At 35.0% G+C, this 21,593-nt stretch overlaps 1 long non-coding RNA gene across 5 annotated transcripts; it reads left to right on the forward strand.

Moving 5' to 3' along the window:
• Positions 1-17,837: 17,837 nt before the first annotated feature.
• On the forward strand, positions 17,838-21,037 carry LOC141684237 (uncharacterized). Of its 5 annotated transcripts, none has more exons than XR_012560591.1 (5): positions 17,838-18,076; positions 18,594-18,705; positions 19,067-19,761; positions 20,446-20,593; positions 20,703-21,037. It is a non-coding gene; the product is annotated as an uncharacterized LOC141684237 (long non-coding RNA). The 5 variants fall into 5 exon arrangements; XR_012560592.1 differs by having other exon boundaries at positions 18,602-18,705; XR_012560593.1 differs by lacking the exon at positions 17,838-18,076 and having other exon boundaries at positions 18,088-18,705; positions 19,067-19,199; positions 19,349-19,761.
• Positions 21,038-21,593: the final 556 nt, after the last annotated feature.

A 21,593-nucleotide genomic window follows, 5' to 3' on the forward strand; every position in this document is an offset into this window, starting at 1 on the left:
TTGATCACTGTCTCTTTTTTAGCCTCCAGCCTCCTCACCCTTGGTGAAACGTCCGAATTTTCCACTTCGGATCAAATACTCAATCTCATCCTTTAGTTTCCTACAATAACCAGTATCATGACTGACACCTGCAGTATCAACTTTTGTCTCTTTTCTTGGGGTCTCCCCTTAGTGACTTCAGCCACTTGAACTCTTTGTCCTTCTCAATTTCCATAAGGATTTAGCTCCTTGGAACGTTCAATCATGCATATTCAGTGAACCTTGGTTGCTGATTTTTCTTAGAAGAGGAGTCAAAACTTTTTCCAATTCGAGGATACTTATCATTGGCATCGTACTCCTGATCATCTTCCGCTTCTTGTTTCCAGCGGGTTCATTACTCACAGTTGTATTCTTCATACTTTCCTCCACCTTGATATACTTTCCGGACCTATCCTGGAGCTACAGCATGCTTTCAGGAGGGAGTTTGGCCAGGGACATGTTAAAGAACTCGTCTGTAGCCCCTTGTTGTAGGGCTATCATAGCTACCTTATCTTCAAGATCAGGGACCTTCAAAGCCTCCTTCGTGAATCGGTTCAAGTAGTCTCTCGGGGACTCTTTTGCTCCTTGGACTATGCCCATGAGAGAGGCTAAACTCTTCTATTATACTCTTCCACTGATAAATTAATGTTAGGGTTTGTGAGCTTTGAGCTTTAATGGTTGCTCTCGCGTTCAGGGCTATCGGTCCTTGCAAGGTGCCTATGTATCTCTGTGTGATAGAGAATGAAGAAAAAAATGTAGTTCTAGGTTGAGGGGTAGAGCCCTTTTTATAGAAGTGAGTCTACGATTAGACTTGTGTTGGGATACTTGGTGGAAAAGTCTCCAACTTAGATGGTAATTAGGAGTCCTATAAGGGAAATAACTCTAGAACCTTCTATGTAGGACTTCGAGTCCATTTTGGACACACGTTTCTGCTCTTCCAGCCGTATTGGGCCTAGTCCATGAACATCTTACGTTCGTGGACCTTGACGACCTCTGCTGGTGGGCCTTGACTACATGGGTCGTCTCAATTCTGTTATAAGCTTAGACCATACAGGCCTGTATTGGACCTTGGACAAGATGCCCAAGTGTAATTAATGTGACATTTAATATATCTTTAGGATGTATTTTATGTCCATATCAATTATTTTCATGGAAATTATGCAAATTTCCTTGATAATTGCTCATAAATTAAGGTAGATAGCAAACATATTAAATAACTTTCATTTTCTGTTACTAATTATCAATGGGTTAAGAAGCTAATGTGCCCAAGAATAGGCTATTGAGAGAAATAAATTATATTTTGAATTTTGAAAAATAATGTGAATCAGGAAACTATAACATAAAATGCTGAGAAGATACTATTTTGCTTATTTAGTGCATAAAATTTACTATAATTGATTTATTACATTAAATACTTTCTTATTTTAGGATAATGATAGTTTATTTGCAGAATCAATACTCTTTTTGGAAGAACAAATTGAAATTTGAAATTTGAAACATCAGGCCAAGTAGGAAAGAATAATTTTCAGGGGCATAAAATATAAATTTCCTTGATAATAGCTCATAAATTAAGGTATATAGCAAACACATTAAATAACTTTCCATTTATGTTGTTAATTATCAATAGATTAATAAAGTAATGTGCCCAAGAAAAGGCTATTGAGAGAAACAAATTAAATTTTGAATTTTGAAAAATAATGTAAATGATGAAATTATAACACAAAATTTTGAGATGGTATCGTTTTGCTTAATTAGAATACAAAATGTAATATATTTGGTTTATTACATTAAATAATTTTATATGTTAGTATAATAATAGTTTAATTAGTATGATCAATACTCTTTTTGGAGGAACAAGTTGAAATTTAAAACATAAGGCCAAGTAGGAAAAATAATCTTCATGGACAAAAATATGCAAATTTCCTTGATCATTGCTCATAAATTAGCTTAAGGAACTAATGTGCCCAGAAATAGGTTATTGAGAGATATTGTTATGCCCAAACAATCTAACAAAGAAATACATAAGGGGGTTGAATTTAATTCTGGTTCTTTTTCGATTTCAAGAAATACTTTATCTCAAATATATAACAGTGTTTGATTAAGCAAAAGTGTGGAATGAAAATATTGAGGTAATCAAACACAAAGTAATTAAACACGAGTATTTAAAAACTTTATAGTGTAATTGAACTTTTCCATCAGAGATATATATAAGATCAAAAACTCTGTGATGCAAGGTTTGCACACAGCTGCTTACAAGTAGAATTACAAGGAACAGAGAAATTCTTTATAGATACAACTTTTTCTATTTCTCTTTTTAATTGCTTAATTTACTACTAGCTACTCTTGGTTTATATATTACCAAGTTACAAGTGAATAAGACAAACTAATAAAACAAAATGTGTCTTTGTCTAATCACATGCTTCTTCATTTCTCCATCCAGTATCTTTGATTTTATTCAAGAAAGAATGGAAATGGAAATGCTTCTTTTTTCTCTAAAACTTGTAAATAGGCTACCACATTCCATTTGCATCTAATCAACCCATGTGACTGTCAAGTCACTATCAATTACAATTTGAATTAGAAAATCTGTTGAAACTTCATTGGATCATCCGTTGAAACTGTGTTGGATCATCCGTTGAAACTTCAATAGATCATCCTTTGAATATGACTTGGATCATCCGTTGAAACCTTGTAGAATCATCCATTGAAAGTCTTCCATAGCATTTAACTCTATTTCATCTATGCAAAATTACAAGGCATCTAATATATACAATTGGCCAACATATTTTGCATATCAATCTAGTAGTTAGCATGACTTTGAGTATCCTACAACTTCTAGATCTCTAAGGTATTGTAGTATGCAGGAATGTGTCACAAAACTTATTAAGAAATAAGTTACTCTCTCAACGGATGTTAAAGTAAATTATTCGTTGAGAGCTATAAAAATACTAAATTAAATCTACTAAGGTGTTTTGGTGAACTTATCATCAAGCCTATGACATATTCCTAACAATCTCCCCCAATTTATGTCTACTGAAATTGTAGGCATAAATTAAGAGAAACTTGATGATAACAAAACACCTTATAAATACAGATTGATTGATAGTAGATAAAATTAGATAAGTACTGCAATTTATTGAAAATTATACATAGGAAGGTTCATAGAAAATCTTACAAACAATTTTTCAAGGTGCTCTTTTAGACTGAGCAGATTTATCTTATTTCCTTGAATGTCTAGTCTTCTTTCCCAGTTTCTCATTGTTCTCTTCGATCTGGTGTTGAATTTTCCTGTAGAATTCAGATTCATCTTCATTAGTCTGATCCAGCATCTCTTGCATCTCCATGAGAGTTTCATTGCTTGGAATCTTTAGCCGATCTTCTAATCTAAAGAATCTTCTGGTGTTCTTCTCATCCTTGAACTCCATTATCCACTATGTCCTCAAATACACTATATCTCCATTGTAGGGAATAGTTAAGACTCTTGGGAGTGCATTTGGGTCTCTCCAACTATTTCTTATCTTCTCAATTTTGTTCAATATCTCCCTTTTGGCAACAATATTGAACCCAAAGTTCTTCTTCATTGAGGAGAATATCTTCACTGAGACAGAATAGCCTTCATTGAGAATTATGTTAAGAGGCTAAGTTAGCTCTTTTGCACCCCTGTACCTGAACATCAATCTCTCTGAAAGTTTCTTGTGAGCATCAATAGCTCTTAATTCATCTAGCTCATCTAGATAGAGATTGAGGTCTGAAAACTCTTTGATGTCACAGATGTAGAGTTGATCTCTTTTATTGACAGTTGGTTTGGGTTTGGCTTAGGCTTTGGATTGAAGTCTGACAGGTTTGGCTTGTTTGACTGCTTTTTTCTTTATTTTTCTTGGTTTGGTTGGGATTAGGATGTTTAGCTCAGGGATTGGTAGGCTTTCCCAATCTATGCGTTCATCCTTGGGAATTATGGGTTCACTAGAGAAATTTATATCAGAATAAACCTTAAATTCAGCCTGCTCCATTGCGGGCAGGTTGGTTGACTTGTAGTGGTAGATTAGGTTGGCATGTACTCTTCCTTTTCTTCATCAAAATCCAGGTTCCTCTTTGCTCTAAATTTCTATCTTGGTACTTTTGTCTACTTTGGTTCCTCTTGCTTTTCTTCATTCACAGACTCAGCTATCACAGCAGGAATTTCAGTTTCTATGGTTGCAGGCTTCTTAGCTTGGTTCTTGGAATCTAAGGCAGCTTTCCTTTTCAGTTGTTTGAGCCTCACATTTTCTTCTTTCTTAGCTTCTGCAAATTGTAGATGTCCAGCCATCACACAGATTAATTTGCCATGCCTGTAGACTTTAGCTATTCTCTTCTTCAAGACTGAGTTTCTTGGATCTTTGTGATAAGCAATAGATCTACCAAGCAGCTTCTCTTCATCAGGCTTGGGAGTTTCATAGACTAGGTCCAATGGATTTTGCTTGAATTCTTTGAGTAGTTTTTGTTTGGCTATAAAATCACATTGGCCTATAGAAGTCTTCTTGCTGAGGGTTGACCTTTTTTCAAATTCCCTAAGCTCATTTCATTGATTGAAATTGGTCTCAATTGAGTGAAGTGTTTCACTAGTTTATCAGGTTTTGCAATTTGACCAAAATTCTTCTCAATATTCTCATCAATCTTTTTCCATTTCTCTTTCAGCTCTAGTTCAGCTACTGCTATCTGTATCAGGTCAATGTTATCTATCATTGGTGGTTTTGTGAAGGTAATTTATGGAACAATCACCTTACTGACTTGAATGTGCACTTTCTCCCCTTCACTAACTGTCTCCCCCTTACTAACTGAAGTGATTGCATTATTCTCCCCCTTTTTGTTAGCATCAAGTTGAGCAGGGTTTCAGGTTTGTGCAGCCAAAAATTGCTATAGCAGACTTGTCTGAGCTTCCTGATTACAAGTATCCTGGCAATTAATTTCTCCACATTTGTAAGTCTTGAATCCATGGCCTCAACTTTTCTGTTCAAATCAGCTTCCCTTCTTAGCTTCTGGACTATTTCTATCATGGTTGCATCTGGAAGCCTAGCATCCCATCTAGCAACAAAATCTCATTTAACTTTAGTAAGTTCTTACTTTAGTCCATCCACATCTTGACTTTGTTTTAGAGCTTGAATCTTGTGCAATTGTGGAGACTCCGGATGGGCTTTGAGTAGACTTTTGGTGTTGGCACTTGTGGTTTCTTGAATTGCACTTTGGGTGTCATGAATTAACTCGAAAAGTGTGGTTTAGAGATGTGAGTAAGTGCATTCCTTGTGCATCATCCATGATGGAATGTCTACATCTCCCCTATTTCCATGCCTTCTCCTTCATCATCCTTACCATCATCCCCAAAAGAGTCTTCAGAACCACCAGAGGGATACTTAAAATCATCACCAGATGTGGAGGGCATGGCATTGATTGCATCCTTGGCCCTTAGTATAGATATTGTTGTGTGCACCAAATTCAGAGTCTGCTCAACAGCCTTATTGCCCTGTCTAGCAAGAACTTGATATGCTGGATTAGAGTGAGTAAATGTCTCAGCATCATAAGTGATAGAGTCTAAAACATCTTGATATTCTTGATGAATTAGTTGTCTCTTTTCATCCTAATTGACATCTATTAACTCACTAACAATGGGCATTTTTCATTCATCTATACCTGCTTTTCTCTCATGTTCTCTCTTTTTTTGCATCAAGGGCTCCCCTTGGCTTCCTACCCTCATCTTCACCATCTAAGGTGGGAGTCCTCTCACTCTCTTTTTCCAAGCTGGAACAAATAGCTTGAATTTGTTCACTCTTTTCCTCTCATTTTTCCTGAGAGCAACTCAGCCTCTCACTCTGTTCACTCCCTTCCCTCAATCCTAATAGTGATTGTAACAATTTCGGAAATTTCAAGTGGTGCGGTGACTTTCAACAGATGAGCAACATCCATCCAAGTAGTTGTTGAGAAATTCAACGGATAATTGTTGTTAAGCACATCCGTCGAGATACAATCACTAGTCGACGGATGAACAATATCCGTCGAGATAGTAGAAATGAATGAGTTTGGAGTTGAAATTATTGTAGAATCTATGCTTATTGATTTCAGATTGTCCACAGATTTCTCAATATTTTCAAAAAGAAATGGCAAGTGAGCCAACAAATCATCTAAAAGATGATGCCCACTTGCTTGAGATTTTGGCTCCTCCAAGAGAGTTAAAGATGGAGAATCAGGAAATGATGTGTGAATCATGTCCAGATCCAAAGAGTTAGTGGGTGAGTTTTGTGTGTGAGGTGCTTCTATAGTAATAGATTTTGGTTTTGACTCCACATTTATTGGAGCCACATCAATGAATTTGAGAAGGTGTTGTAACTGAGTCTTTGACTGCAGTTTGCACAGTGTGTGCACCCTGTGTATCCCCAATGTGTTTAGATTTCTTCTTTCTTGTGTAAGTTTGAGGTTGGTCTGTGTACCTAACCCTTTTGGCCTGTGCTCTTGGATGAGAGCTTTGTTCAATAGTCACATCCTTTTGGGATGATGCAACTAGTAATGAGCTTGATTCCTTATTAATCACTACAGTTTGTTGGAAAACTCTAGTGTGGCTAGGCTGGGTTACACACACCTCTCTCTCCTTATTCTTAGGGCTTCTTTGATGTTCACCCTGTCCCTCACCAACCTCCTTCCCTTCACACTCCCCTCTATAGTTTTGGTAGTTTTTGAAACTAGTCCCTTTTGAGAGGAACTAGAGTGGGGTCTTTGAGACTTGGATTTAGAAACTTTTGTTTTAATGGCTTGGGTAGGCATCTGTTGGGGCAAACTCACAGATGCCATAGCCACAGTTGTCTATAGAGAAACTTGTGGTAGAAAAGTAGCAGAGACAGAAGTGTTTACCTCATATACCTAAGGCCCCTCCATGATTGGCATGTAGATTAGGGGAACTTCACACAGATTATTTGCCCTATTCAAGTTAGCAATAAATCTTCTCTCTTGGACCCAACAATCTAACTTGTTTGTTGGGTTCACAATTGAGATATCTTTAGAAACATGATTAGCTATCATTATAACGACTCATGTACTTTTGAATTATTTAAATATGTGATTATGGAAATTATTAAATGAATAAAATATGTGTATCGGTTTTGACCGCTATGTGTTGATTAATTAATGTGTGATTTTTGGTGTACCGGATTGTCCGCGTGCTTAATTATGGAGTCGTACTGAATTATTTTCAATTTTAAAAGTGGATTTTGTGCAAATTTAATTGCATAAATATTTGGAATGTCTTTAAAATTATTTTTATGGTTCCATAATTACAATAGTTATTTTTGGGATTTTATAAAATTTAGAAATCAATATTTCATCAATTATTTAACCCTGTGTGATTTTCTGATTATATTTACTTGTAAAATCTGTATTTAATTCCAGAATTCTTAAAAAAGTTATGAAACTCATATTTATTTAAGTTTGAAATATTTCGAGAATTTTAAAATTATTTTGGAAATTTTCGGGATTAATTTCACCGTCGTGTCGATTCGTTTAATTGCTAAAAGCGGGTATAAACTGCATTTCAGAAATTATTTTAAAATTATGAAATTTATATTTTTTGTAAACTTCGGGATATTTGTAATATTGTAAGACTATTTTCGTAATTTTCTGAATTTATTGTAAGTGTAGCTCGAATCGTTAATTGTTAAATGTGGGTATGAGTTACGTTTCAAAAATATTTTAAAAATTATGAAAACCTTATTTTATTGGTTTCGGGATATTTATAAAATTTTAAAAATATTTTGGGATCATTTGGATTAATTTTCATTCGCAAGTTATTCCGTCAATTGCTGAGTCTATAGAAACAAAAAAAAAGAAAAAAAAGGGAAAAAGAACACACAAACACAGCACAAAATTTACAGTCTCTCTCTCTCGTTTTATTTTTCATTCCCCACTTTCATCAATCACTCTCTACACTACCCTCTCTCTATAAATTTCTTTTCCCCCGGTTGTATTTTCCATTCGATCTCTCCCCTGTGTTCTCATTTTTTCCTCTATATCTCGTGATTCCCTGTTTATCTAGATTCTTGGCCTCCGCCTGTGATTCCGGTGAGTAATCGCCGCCAGCGTTCGGTTTTCCGGCCGCTTTTTGGCCGTCGTTTTATCTTCACTCCGCTTGCTTTGTTCTGAAAACTCCTACTTTGGTTCAGTTCTGGCTGTTCGTATATGTATATGTATATACGCACCTATTTCAGTCGAGGGTGTGTTGTTATTATGCTTTATTTTTCGATTGTTTTCCGGGCTGTTGTGCGCGTGTAATCGGTTCTGTTGGTTGTGTTTTTGGTTCAGTAATCTGAATTAATTTGATTTATTTTATTAATTGCAGGGAATTATGACTATGATTCGTGATATAAATAATTTCGTGTGATTGATTTTAATCGAATTAATCGGTGGAATATTTGTGTTGGAACCCGAATAATCGGGTGCCCCGAAAATTTTGCCGCCGTCGGCGATGAGCCTCGGCGAGCCGACGGTGGACCGTGATGATTATATTCTGAGTCCTAATTTAATAAATAAATGAAAATGCGAATAAGAATAAATAATAGTATTAAATTGGTGTTTGGGAAATTATGGATGTTGGTTGTTGTAATTATGGATTGTTGTGGTGAATGGACGTCGATGATGTTTCGACGGGTAGTCCGATAAACAAAGGGGACGCTGTCCGATTTCCGGAAATCGAACTACGGAAATACGGGAGCGTATCCGAGGATTATCGGGACATCGAGAGAGTATAAGTAAATACATATACGTATGTTTTATATAAAACCTGATTGTATGTTATAGTGAAACGTTTTGCCAAAACTCAGTAACCCTAATTTCATAAATGACGAGTATACGTATTTTCTGAAAATGAACACTGCACCTATTTCGAGAACGTGAACCCTAGTTTTGGTTTATGTTATTATAATACGAATAATTACGAGTCCGGATATGCTATCGTATGGGTAGGAGGTTAGCGAGGATATGTCAAGCATAACTGGGTATCTAACGTAGGGTATTTCGACCCTGTAGGTTATAATCGGGAACGTGAAAGTGGGAGATGGACAAAAGATAACCTAGCGGTCAATCGACGAGCTCGGTAGAGTTTCAACAGAAAAACCTGAGTGTCGAAGTCGAATCCAATGGTATCCAGTGGTTGGATGTTAAAGCCTGAGCGACAGAGTCGGCTCAGAGTTGATCAGTAATAGTTATAAAGCCCCGTAAGGCAAGTACTTCTGAACTTTTCTTCAAGATAGATTGCCAATACTTTCGAACTATTTCATAACATGCCGCTATTATCCAAAATAACTCATGTTTTATAATCTAAGTGCTTTAAACTATTTAACTTTGAACCCTGATTTTTCTTGATCTTGAGCCATAAGCCTTATTCTTTATAAACCATCCTTTGTTGATCCTCAGACACCAAACCACACAAATATGATACTACACCTTAAATGTATAACTACCAAACACCAAATCCTGGAACAAAATTGTTTGAAAACACAGAAACTTTTATACTCCAACCATTCTTTATAACATCAAAGAACTATACCTTGAAGAAAATCATTACTGGTCTAATACCTAATCCTTTATAAACTAGAAACCGTTTCTTATACATACCCTGATATACCTTTGTGATACTCAAGAATTGCATTACGCTTTTATACCAATGCTTTATCGTTGTTGATTATGATCTTGCTTATTGAATTATATTGTTCATTACACTAAATTGTTTTAGAATTGGATAGTTTTCTTTATATGGACCAGATTCGTGGTCAAACCAGATTCGTGGTCGAATTAGGCGAATGTGTGCCTTGGATCCAGTTCGTAGAGCAGAGCTGTGTGCTTCGCTCGGGGTTAGTGCGTGACTGATCAGCAGCCTAACCTTGATTTTTTTAAAAAAAAATTAAAATAAATATCCAATTCTAATGATTAGTTAAAAAAAACTTGATTCCTCTGAATCATTTCATTTGGTTGTTGCTTAACCTCAGTTATCCCTATTAAGACTTGTTGAGCTAGTTAGCTCACCCTTGCGATTCTTTTATATATTTTACAGTTGAAAAGAATATGGATGATAGTGAAGTTCCTCAGTCCAAAGTGCGGGCTAAGGTTCCAGTTGAGTTGGATGGAGCTAGCAGAAGCTTCATGCGGTAGAGAAATATTCATATTGTAAGAATGATTTTATTATCAGTTGTAAGTTAAATTAGTTGGGATTTGGTACGTTGTAATAAAGGTTAAGATTGTGGCTTGTTTTCATACTTTAACCTGTTGCGATCCGTGGTTATGTGAAACAGGGTTATTACAAAAAATATTTCCTATTCAGGTTAATATATTATGTATGTGTTGTGGACCCCAAACTTCTGACCCGGGTTTGGAGGGCGCCACAGGTTGGTATCAGAGCTACAGGTTATAAGTCACTGAAACAAGCCTAGATTATCGGGATTGGGTAGAGGGTTAGGATTAGGATTAGGAAATAGAAAGATAAGACATCGTGAGGATGAGTGCGACTATATAGTAGATCTCCGGCACGGTTCGTGTTGCAATTCGGGATTCTTAGCTTGCGATGTGATTTCCAGACAACAGCAATGGCAGATCCTGATTTCCTTGTACCATCTGATCATTTGGGGCTTTCCGTTCAAGGACCGTCATCTTCTCTCGGATTTGAATTGCACCTTGTTCCTCCATCCGTATTAACGGTACTACCTTCCGTTATGATAGTTGCACCTCTTCAAGCTATTCTACGCTATTCTACCACCTCTTCATACGAGACTATCTATTTAAGAACCTCTATCTGCTTATTTTTGTTTTACTGGACATTCAATTGCGAGTGTATCTCTTCAGTTTACCCTACACCCTGTTCTATACCCCAGTTTAAAACTTGTCCTATGAAGCAATTGTGCCTACGAGGATGGATTCGAGAGTTACAGTAAATGGTGAGTACTTGAGACATAAATAAAGGTGAGAAGAAGTCAAGAAAGAAGATTCAGGTGTTCTGAAGGATAGTTGTTATCAGATTAAAAGAAGCCATTCGTGATTAGGCCACCCATGACTAACATATGGAATGAATTAAATAAGTATTGAAAAGAGAGTTAGAGGAGATTATGATTCTGGAGCTTTCTTGAAGATAATTAATGGTGTTATGACAATGTGATATATTTATAGTAACAAGGTGATGTGACCTCAGCCGATTTGTTGACTAATGGATAGCTTCTTTCACTTAACTACTGCAATGATAATGTCGGGAGTATTACCAGTATGAAAGCTTTGATGTGAAGCTACGAATACGATAACATGCAACGACAATTGAAGTGATCGTCGATTAAGGAAGGCAAATGGACCCAATAAAGGAGAGAAGGTAGATTGAAGTGAATGGACCTTTATATGATCATTCCTTTAATTTGGTACCTTGTTATAGGTCGGAAGGACAACAACCAACTCATATAGTAAAGACAACCAGGTTTGTGATTTTTAAATTTTTTAACAAGTTTTCGAAAAAGATTTTTCCTTACAAAATTTCTAAAAGCTTTTTTGAATAAAATAAGTTTTAAACCTTGGTTGTCAAGTTACTACTTGAGTTTCTTGTTTGTTAAAAGACCCGGATTACCTGGAAGGCTGTTTATTTCAGACTTAGTATTGTTAATTCAGAAGACAAAGTGATCCGCGATTATGAAGAAGTTGGTTATTCCCAACAGAAAGGTACAAATATTGTTTGATAAGATTAACAACATAATCAGCGTACGGAGCAATTACTCATCCAATTACAGGATTATCCAAGTTCAAAGAATTCACTGATCTAACAGAAGTCTGAGTATGATTGAAGGAGATTGAGAAGATTTCCATATTTCCTAAAAGATGAATATTATTAACACAAAGATCGCTATGTTGAATGCTTCGGGGTTATTCTAAATTGAAAGAGGAAACTCGAGGTTATCTGGTAGGGACGCCATTATAATCGAGTTGTTAAAGTATTATACGTATAGGTGCGATGTTAAAGACGCAAGACCTAAAGTGTAAGAATCTACCATAATGCTCAATTTGCGAAGGCATTTCAGCGTACTTTCTAAAGTTGACATATGACACAATTGGGATATGATCGAACAAGTTCGAAAGATGAATACAAGTGAAATGTGGATGGTGACCAATGATATCGTTCTTATCTTCAATATTACAGCGTATATTTCTTTTTTAATTTCCTTACAATGTATGAACTTCTTTTCTTAATAAACTCCTTACGATGATATCAAAAAGGAGGATATTGCATTCCTTTCAAATGTAAATTGCTCCCCTCAAGTTTTACTCTCTGGTTGGGACAAACAGTGTTATGGTGAGACGCTTTGTCGGGATGACGAAGAGTCGGGTGGGATGCCACCTAATCATGTGCTGTATGCCATATTGTACGAAAGACTGGCCATCTTAATTACCAATATGGTTGTCTCATTCATATTCAAATCCTTACTTCTTCTTTCTTTTCAACTCTAATTTTGTTGAATTGTGAATCCTTCTAGTTGTTTCATTGTACTGTCATTCTTTGCAAGAGGTTTTCAAACAGAAATCAACATATCCTGAATCAAGCGGACGAAGTTCCCTTTACCTCTTATGCATGGAAAGGAAACAATGACATATGGTGAGGATTGCAAATCACTAACCCCAGGGAAGGATCCACTAAGAGCTAGGGGAATGTACTTCAATAAGGAATACGTCTCCAAGACCGAGAGTTTATGATTTGTTTGTAAAATATGTTATTTAGAATACGGATGTGGTGACGTGAATAATTATGGTGGATATCTTATGTGTTAAATTATTGAAAGATGTGGAAGCAATTTGATTGTTTATTCCCCAAGATATCGTTGATAAGATAATTTACCCGTTGAATTGATAAGATTAGAATCAAAGGACTAACAATTCAAGAACATGTAATTGTTAACTAAGTGAGTACCAATGGTGGAATTGAGATTTCATGCAATAAGTTGTGAAGAATTGATATCATCTGAGATAAGAGGATTTGACATTATCCTAAGGAATGGATTAACTATTTAAGCATGATGCCCAGACGAACCGTTGTGATGAAGAGATAGTCCTGAAGACGTCAAATGAGAATATGATGAGGTATAAAAGAAGAAGGAGGGTAAAGAATTTGTTAACGATGATTACGGTGATCAAGATGTGAGCATTATGGTGATTATGGGATAAATAAAAGTCAGGAGCAAACAAAATTTGAAGATTTTATAGCAATTAAGGAGTTTCAAGATATGTTTCCAGATGAGTTATCAATATTTCCTCCCGATAGAGAAATGAAGCTCGCAATTAACTTAGCACTTGAGACGAAGCCAGTGACCCAGGCCTTACACAAAATGGCACCAGTTAAAATGAGGAAGTTAGCAAAGCAGATGCAAGAGACGTTCAAAAAAGAAGCAATTAGACCCAGTGTATCCCATGAGGTGCACCGGTACTAACTATTAATAAGAAAATAGAAGTATGAGATTATGCGTCGACTAAAGAAAGCTCAACAAGTTTACTATCAAGAGTAAGTACATGTTACCTCGAACTACTGATTTGTTTGATCAAACAGGAGAAGCAAAGTATTTTCTAAAATTGATTTAAGACTTGGGCGTTACCAATTGGAGATTGAGCCTATGGACATATCAAGGATAATTTTCAGAACTAAGTACTGCTGCTATAAAGTTCTAGTGATGTCATTTGAAATAACCAATATACCAATAATATTTAAACTTGATGGACATAATCTTTAAGGAATATCTGGATGAGTTGTATTTGTGTTACTTAAAGTCAACGGAGGACCATGCGAAGCATTTAATGACAACTGGGGAGTCGGAGAAGAAAGAAGTTGTATGTAAAGTTTACAAGGTAAAAGTTTTGATGGTAGAAAGCATAAGTAATCAGTAAGGAGGAGACCAAAGGAGATCCAATAGAAATTAAAGTTATTATGAATAAAGAAAGGCCAAAAGCCCCAACAAAAATAAGAAGGGTTACCATGGGCTGGTTATTATCGAAAATTTATGCAAGATTTCTTGAAAGTCGCAATACCTTTGACAAAGTTAACCAGGAAAAGCAAGAAGTTATATAAAATGGAGAAGGGTGAAGAAAGTTTTGCGGAGTTAAAGTAAAGAATGGTTACAACACCTACTTTATCACTTTGAAAGTATCAAGGAAATTTGGTAATTATAGTGATACTTCTCATAAGGAAATAAGAGGTGTGTTGATGCAGTACAATAAAGTTATTGTATATGCATCCAGACAACCGAAACCTTATGAGCAGGAGTACCCTACTCATAATTTGGGACTAGCAGTAATAATATTCGCTTTGAAAAATTGGGAAACATGATATATATGGAGAAAGGTGTAAGATCTATACGAACCATAAGAGTTTAAAGTATGTATCCACGAGGAAAAGCAAATGTAGTAGCAAGCAATAAGTATAAAGGAGAAAATAAACATAAGGACTGCATCGAAAAGAATTACCCATAGAATTTCAGAAGTTGGAGTTGAAAATCAGAAATATAATTCCAAGGAAACAAGGATGGGTAGTATGACCTTTTAGTTAGAGTTGTTAAGAAAAGATAAGGGGATGTCAAGGGAGGATAATGGATCACGATGGTAGTAGTTAGTAAAAGGAAATTTATGCGCCCAGGAGCACGAGTACGATACCCCCAGGTTTTCTTCCAGCACTTGGATGCTATAAGTAGAAGGATTAAGAAATGAGATCCCACAGGGAATTCACAATATAAAGTATTTAATTCACTAAAGAAATGCCAAGATATACGGAAATTTAAAGAAAAATAGTGATAACCAGGTATAAGAAGGAAATTTCAAGATGGATTAGGAAGTGTGGACATGTCAAAGGGTTAAGGCGAAATATTAGAGGCCTAGTAGATAAGACAGACCCCGGAAGTGATTCTACAAGAAGCAAATCGTGAAGTGTACCAGTGATGTCAAGGGAGAAAAATGAATGAAAGTATAATAGTATGTACTGATTATCGAGAGTTAACAAAACAACGAATAAGAAGAAGTGAGACCCTATAAAGAATTGATTACTTACGAGACCTAATTCAAGAAGTACGTTATATCTCGGGGATTAACTTAAGATCCGACTTGAGAACATATCATAGATTACAATTAAAGTGAATTAAGAGCCTTGCAAGCTCTGGTGACATTATGTGAAATAACAAGTGTATCAGGTGACTATAAGGAATTAAGGATCATGGTGTATGAGGAATACTTAGATAAGCAAACTGTATTTATTCACAACATCCTCAGCTACTCAAAGAATAAGGAAGTCTACGTGGAATGCCCAAGGATTTTTCTCCAAAGATCAGAAGGAAAGCAACTATACGTTGAATTTTCAAGAATGAAATTTTGACTACGGTTAACAAAAGATTCTGAAATAATCCATTAACAACTTCCAAAATAAAGCCGTATGGTAACAGATGCCTTATGCCGATAGAAAGGATTGGATGTAATTAAGACCACCGAGGAGTTAATAAACAAATTAGAAAGGGTAGAATCTGAAGTTCAAACACAAAAAGGTAATAATACGTGAATATATGAGATTACATTTTAGCCCTAACTGATGAAAAAGAGTAAGAGACGTTTAAATGTTTGGAAACCAAGTTGGAAACAAGCACCACCTATCATCCTTAAACGGAGAGTCCAAGTACGGAAGTGATTGAGGAAATGTAAGATATGTTGAGAGGTTGAGTTTTAAGGAAACACTGGAATGATCATTTATCAGCAATGTCAGCTTTGGAATACCACTTTACCAAGCTTCATGTGAACGCAAGTGTAGGTCCCCACTTTTATTAAAATAAAGTGAGAAGGAAAAAGTTGTCAAATTCTAAGTTAATTCAACACACCAAGAGCGTAGTAATATTGATTGAAGCAGCTCGAAGTAGACAAAGAAAGAAGGCGAAATTGTATCGAGAGAGAGTATGAATATAAAAATAGGACCAGCAGTGTTAGTAAAAGTTCCACCTTGAAAGAGACTGGATAAGTCTAAGTAGAGGGGACACGTTAAATCCTAAAAATTAATGACCCATTCGAGGTATTGATAAATATAGGTAAAGTTGTTCATGAGTTGATGTGACCGTCACAACAGTATGTACGTATAATGTGTTTTGCCTGTCAATGTTAAAGCGATAAGTATTTGATTTGAATTAAGCGGTTGGTTAGGAGCCAATGGGCTCTTGTCTAAGTGTATTCCGCATATAATGATCAATCCAAATTCTTGATCGTTAAAGACGAGTTCTTGGAAATGAGAGTATATCCATAGTAAGTACGTTTGAAACCCTCGAGTGGAAGAGTCTACTTGGGAACTAGAGTCAGATATGCTTGACAAATATCCTCACTCGTTTAGTTAGACCAGATTCTGAGGACAGAATCTTTTTAAGGGGGGAAGGATATAACGACTCGTGTACTTTTGAATTATTTAAATATGTGATTATGGAAATTATTAAATGAATAAAATATGTGTATCAGTTTTGACCGCTATGTGTTATTTAATTAATGTGTGATTTTTGGTGTACCGGATTGTCCGCGTGATTAATTATGGAGTCGTACTGAATTATTTTCAATTTTAAAAGTGGATTTAGTGCAAATTTAATTGCATAAATATTTGGAATATCTTTAAAATTATTTTTATGGTTCCATAATTACAATAGTTATTTTTGGGATTTTATAAAATTTAGAAATCAATATTTCATCAATTATTTAACCCTGTGTGATTTTCTGATTATATTTACTTGTAAAATCTGTATTTAATTCCAGAATTCTTCAAAAATTATGAAACTCATATTTATTTAAGTTTGAAATATTTTGAGAATTTAAAATTATTTTGGAAATTTTCGGGATTAATTTCACCGTCGTGTCGATTCGTTTAATTGCTAAAAGCGGGTATAAACTGCATTTCAGAAATTATTTTAAAATTACGAAATTTATGTTTTTGTAAACTTCGGGATATTTGTAATATTTTAAGACTATTTTCGTAATTTTCTGAATTTCTTGTAAGTGCAGCTCGGATCGTTAATTGTTAAATGTGGGTATGAGTTACGTTTCAAAAATATTTTAAAAATTATGAAAATCTTATTTTATTGGTTTCAGGATATTTATAAAATTTTAAAAATTTTTTGGGATCATTTGGACTAATTTTCATTCGCAAGTTGTTCCGTTAAAAGATTAAAGAAGATACAGAAATTGAGCTTCCAGTCTGAAAATAGGACACGTGGCAGTGCCCTGTTACCCTATTGATACGTGTCAATTGCTGAGTCTACAGAAAGAAAAAAAAAAGAAAAAAAAGGGAAAAAGAACACACAAACACAACACACAATTTACAGTCTCACTACGCCATAAGTGGGCTACTGTAATGCAAGTGTTACAAGAAGCGTTACATTAGCTAAGAGATTTTTGGTCTATTGTAACACCTCGCTTACAGTGTTACAAAAGCTATAAATCTACTGTTACAATGAAATGCTAGTGTTGCACAGCATGTAACACCAACACCTGGTGTTACATTAGGTACTTTTTAATTTTTAAAACTTTTAAAATGGAAATACTACTACAAAACCAGTATTAAAATTATATTCTGAATTATTAATTAATCAGGAATGTAACATCAAATTACTTACAAATTACGGAATTTATTTTGTTGTACATAAATTTAGAAGTCACCTTTTCTGTTTTATTATTTAATAAATAATAAATTATTAATTTAAATTAGAAACTAAAATATAAAAAATAAAAAATACTACACTATTTACTATGTAAAAAATGAGCGGGATTTTCCCCCCAACAAAAAAAGACCCAGACCTACATACATGGACAAAACACAATCACTCAGACAATCTCTCTCACCAGCACTCTCTCTCGACTCTCTCTCTCTCAAAACAGTCTCTTTGACTCAAACAATTAATTGAAGAACAAATTGATAGTTGAATCCACAATTATATTACTCTAATTTAGAGGCTGTTACTGACTTTTCAATTTATATGATTTTGCAGGGTTTCTAGGGCTTCAAATTAGGGATTTAGTTTTTTTGGTACAGATTTGCTCTGATTTAAATATATATATATATATATATATATATATATATTTTCTCTGCTTAATATATATGCACACTGTAAGGTATCAGGCGATTAGGCTTTATATTGGATTTTAGGGCTTTATAATTGATATTCGATTGGGTGTTCAAGCTTTCGTTTATGCTGCATTGCTGTCATTTTTTATTTATATATAATGTTAATTTGACTGTGATGATTTTGCGTATTTTTCGATAAATGATAATTATTGATTATCCCCTTCGAATTAGCTCTACAAGATGTTGTTTGATACTTTTTAGCCTAAAATACCGATTTTGTGATTTCATTTGTTTGTTACCTTCATTTGTTGTTATTTTACCCAAAAATAGAGTATTGTGACATTTTGCAAAATATTTAGTTATGAAATTGTGATGTTTTTATTGCCAATATAACAGTTGTGATGGAAAATAACTCTGTTTTATGTTTATTAAGTAATGTAGCAGAACCTCTGTTTCTAGACATTGATTTCAGTCTCAGGTATGCAGATCTTGAATGTGCCCAATCTACTCCAGGAAGCAACCTTGCAACTCCTTCTGTGCTACAACTTGCGAAGACCAGAAAGCTATCTGCTGAGCTTCAGAGCGAGAAAGTATGTTGAGAAGATGCACTTGTTACTTTTCTTTTTGGCATAATACGAAGTATTACTTTTCATTACAATTTGAATAGTTTCACGCAATTACACGTATCCTTATTTGGTCTAAAAGGTTTGTACTTGTACAGCACACTGTCTAATGTCATGCAAGTAATTGGCTTGTTAAATTATCAGTCCCCTATGTGACTAGCTAGAGGCGATGTCAAGATAGATTCTTTGTAATAACTGAACCAGAAATTATCTTTTCTCTATATGTTTAGACGAAAAGAGGGGTAAATATCTTCAGGACTGTATTTTAAATCTGCTAGTTTATAGAAGATTTAAAAAAGGTCTTTCTAAATCTTATAGAGGAATGCAGGGACATTTCTGCTAAGAGTAAGGCTCATTCGACTTTGGGACACATCGAGGGTGTTAATGATGTTTCATACGATGTGGCAACTGGTGCAAATGATTCTAGCAATGTAGAGTCCAACCTCTCAAGGAAGCACACTGTATGTATCATTGGCAGTTCATTTTTTATGTATTGCTTTTGAGATTTTAGTTTGCCGATAGACTTTATATGATGTTTCTTATCCTTAGAAAAGAAACATGTTTATAGTTAATAAGACTCGAAACTTGTTGATGCTATACATTTTTAAAGTGGCAAGTGCTTATTCCGGATTATATGGTAGCTCTGGGTCTATTGAACCACCATACTCCATTGATATTAAGGAGGGAATTGTCTTGACCATGTACTGGCATGTTTGGACGTCCAGGGGCATATAATGATTCTCTTGCTGAGGGATAGTTTGAGTAGTTTAAGCTAGATAATTTCTTGAACTTGAAATTAAAAAAGACAAATCAATCTTTCTGCAAGCTGATAATATAAGAAAGGAACAAACACGTAGACGGGATATACCAGTTAGCGAGAGTGTCCATTGTGGAATGACAAGGGATGAACTCTCAGAAGCTCAAGAAGAGGAACACTTGTTGACCCAGCAAGACATAAAGATGGAGCAAACTCAGGAAAAGAAAAACTACCTCGAGTCTTACGTCTATGAGACGCGTACAAAGGTAATGCTCTAGTTAGTACTTTGTAATTCTCTGTTCAAAATATCACGTCCAGTATTGTTAATTATCTAGATTATCCTGTATGGAGCATTTGTTATTTTTTTGCAAGATGCTTTAAACACAAACCTCCTTATACTTGAAGAAGCTTAGCCTCATAATTGAGACCTGATTAAAACTTGTGCGCAAACTTGTACCTGTGCACAAGGAATAACTCCCGTCATGTGCTATTATGCTTATGTGGTGTTATAGATTCTAGTGCTTTACCCGTGTTTATTGGATTAAATGATATATCATGCAGCATATGTGCTTGTCAGGAAAATTTTATATAATTTTATGTAGCGTAACATGTAGTGAATAGCTTGTAGTAAAAGGTGTATTGACCTTGTAATCTTTTTTTTACTTGTTCAGAGCAAAAGAAATAGAGTGTTTCCTTACATAAAAAATAAAGAATAAATAAAAATATCGTTACCTCATTAACCTTAACCTAGGAATTTGGTTAGAAGTCTTGTTATGTATGCATATGCAAGTTTCTGCTGCCTTTTTTACTTAATACTTCCATCCTGTGTTTGTCATCTTGTATGTCTATATCCTATTCTCCGACATATCTGGTTGGTTAATTATCAATCAGTTATTCGTCTTTTAAATTCTCTTCTTTCGAAAATGAGTTTAATAGATATTTATTTGTAGCTTTTTGATACACACGAGAGCTTTGCCACGGAATCTGAGAGGGAGGGGATCTCTGTAATATTACAACAGACAGAGATTGGCTTTACGAGGATGGAGATGATGAATCTGAAATTGTCTATACCAAGAAACACTAGCAGATTTAAAAAAGGTCTTTCTAAAGTTTTCGGTTTCATATCTTCAGGACTGTATTTCCCCTGTCTAAGTCCAAAATGCATTTTGTATTAATTCTTATGCAATTTGGTGTGACTTGTGTACAGGAGCAAGGAATGGTGAATGAGGGAGAACAAGTAGCTCTCTGCTCGATATTTTGTATTGTATTCGGATCAGGAAAGTGTAGAAGGGCAAAAAGTGCTTACCTGCCTGATTATTTTGTATAATTTCATATCAAAGGATAGTCGACGGGTAGTTTTTTCCTATCCAAGGATAGCTTGGATTTTATGTTGTAGTTGTTGGAGTTAGAGATGAGACTCTTATGTAGTGGTATAGTTTGGAGATTGAGACTGTTATTTAATAGTTTGGTTTGAAAAATTGAGACTCATGTATGCAAATTTGATATTTTATTAATTATATATGGGATTGTTACATTTGACTATTCTAGTGTAATATATGTTTACATATAGTGTTATAATACATATGGTAGTGTTGCTTAATTACAAAAAATTGGTGTTACAATAGATAAAACAGACTGTTACAATAGGTTGTGGGACCCAACCTTGTGGGTCCCATTTATGCAATCTTGATCAAGCTATTGTATTACTCATTTTGTGTTATATTTGGGTCTTTTAGTGTTACAGTAGGTGCCTATTGTAACGTTTTCCTCTCTGTTACAATAAATCAGTGAAGTGTTACATTAGGGTGTCTATTGTAATGCTTGTATATGTAACGCCCCCTGGTGTTACAATAGACCTATTGTAACGCTTTTGGGACCTATTGTAACACCATTTAGGCATTACAATAGCCCACTTATGGCGTAGTGTCTCTCTTTCGTTTTATTTTTCATTCCCCACTTTCATCAATCTCTCTCTACACTACCCTCTCTCTATCAATTTCTTTTCCCCGGTTGTATCTTCCATTCGATCTCTCCCCTGTGTTCTTATTTCTTTCCTCTATATCTCGTGATTCCCTGTTTATTTAGATTCTTGGCCTCC

Source organism: Apium graveolens, chromosome 9 (genome assembly GCF_009905375.1).
Source record: "Apium graveolens cultivar Ventura chromosome 9, ASM990537v1, whole genome shotgun sequence".
NCBI classification, from domain to species: Eukaryota; Viridiplantae; Streptophyta; class Magnoliopsida; order Apiales; family Apiaceae; genus Apium; species Apium graveolens.